Source organism: Frankliniella occidentalis, unplaced genomic scaffold, assembly GCF_000697945.3.
Source record: "Frankliniella occidentalis isolate FOCC.00 unplaced genomic scaffold, Focc_3.1 Scaffold30, whole genome shotgun sequence".
Taxonomy (NCBI): domain Eukaryota; kingdom Metazoa; phylum Arthropoda; class Insecta; order Thysanoptera; family Thripidae; genus Frankliniella; species Frankliniella occidentalis.
In genome coordinates this window covers 1,781,406-1,783,151 of record NW_026267160.1, presented here as the reverse complement: position 1 = coordinate 1,783,151, position 1,746 = coordinate 1,781,406, and the positions used below count along the sequence as shown (strand labels likewise).

The window sequence follows — 1,746 nt, the reverse complement described above, 5'->3', positions numbered from 1 at the left end:
GTATAAATAAGGGGAGAGAGGACACGGAAGAAAAATAAAATAATAAACAGCGACGACGACGATGGAGATAGGAGAACGGGGGAAGCTCCTCGGGAGCCAATCAGCAGTGACGCGGCGGCCTGGCCGAGGCCTGGCGCACGGAACGGACCCGCCTGAGCCTAAATAAATTGGAGTTATACCAGTCGTGGTCTGGCGCAGCGCCGGCGGCAAACCTGATCGAGGAGAGGGACTTGGAGGGACTCGGAGAGGGAGAGGTTGAGGTGGTGCAGCAAGGCATCCAGAGAAAGGGATGGGGGTGGGGAGCACCGCGCTGCTGCAGGCCGGGCGTTAAGAGCCAATAAAAGCACACGATTACCCCGGAGAGTTGACCATATCCGACCCGCTGCAGTTCAGTATACCGCCCGCCCTGAGCCCAGCAGCGCCGCCGCTACACTGGCCGACACACACCACAACACTGGTGCGCCGCGGCCCCCGCATATTTCCATATTCCAAAAGGGATTATTGGGGTGCTTTGCAGCGGGGCGCTGCCCGGCGCTGCCCGGCGCTGCCGGCCGTGATCATGATGCTGATGATGATGATGACGTGTGGGCTTAGTAGCCGCCTCGGCCTCGCCCCGGAGCACAACACCCACCCTAGCCGCGCCTCGACGCGCTCAGCCCGACGGGATCGCGTGGCTCACGGGGGGCGTCGGATTGCGCGGCGGCGGCGCCGACTCGGCTGCCCGACGACCTCCGCCGCGTTCCCCTTCTGCGCTCCAATCTGAATCCCGGTCGGCGCGGCTCGTCCTACGGCCAATTACAACAATAATTGCGCGCGGAGCACCTATGTGTGCTGTGCTGGGGCCCGCGGAGGCGGCGGGGGCCGGGGGCTGTGGACCACCCCGGGAGTGTTGCACGTTGTTGACGACGACACAGGGCGAAATGCAAGGCGTGCCACAGGCCGTGCCTCCTCGGCCTCAGGGCGTTGCCACAGGATGAGCTACAAGCCGTGCCTCAGGGTGTGCCACAGGCCGTGCTACAGGCCGTGCCTCAGGCCGTGCCTCAGGCCGTGCTTCAGGCCGTGCTTCAGGGCGTCCTTCAGGGCGTGCTTCAGGGCGTGCCACGGGCGCTCCTCGAGGTCGTTACCGCGGCCGCCTCGCACGGGTCGCCCGCGATAACTCTTCACGCCGCTGCCGCCCGCTGCCGGGAGGCGCGCGCAGCGGGAGGAGTCAGGGGATGTCGGGCCGCGGACCAATATCCAAACTTTAAAACTTTATGAGGGCCGCGTTTAGGGTGGGAGGCGTGGGAGGTGGGGGCGGGGGGGAAGCGGGACATGAAGAGGAGAGGGGATCGATGTGTCCAAAGGGGAGACACTTGTTACAGGGATACGTACTCCACTGGAGCTGCGTCCGGGCGCGCCGTATCCACTCACTGCACCGTCACACTACACTCACTGCACACACACACACACAAGAAAAACGCGCGCGCGCGGGCGCGCGCACACGCACAGACGAGCACACTCAGCACACGCACTAGCGCACACACGAGCACCACACGTAGCGCACACACACGCGCGCACGCACGCACGCACGCGCACACACGCGCGTTGCCTGGCGCGGGGCGGGGCGGGGCGCGAGGCGCGGGGTCGCGCGAGGGGACTGGCCTCTAGGGCGCGGGGCGCTTGAACGGTCCCGTCGACCTGACCTGGGCCCGGGGCGCGGAGCGACTGGCCGGTGTGTGCTGCGCGCGGGGCACGGCTGGGGGCGGC

General features: G+C 66.5%; 1 protein-coding gene across 1 annotated transcript in view; it reads right to left on the bottom strand.

The window, feature by feature from the left end:
• The window catches only part of LOC113213910 (uncharacterized), a 77,860-nt gene extending 76,173 nt beyond the window's left edge, over nucleotides 1-1,687 (bottom strand). Inside the window, exon 1 of the mRNA XM_052265773.1 lies at nucleotides 1,372-1,687. The gene's annotated coding sequence lies outside the window, so the exon portion shown is untranslated. The remainder of the gene's footprint in view (nucleotides 1-1,371) is intronic.
• Nucleotides 1,688-1,746: the final 59 nt, after the last annotated feature.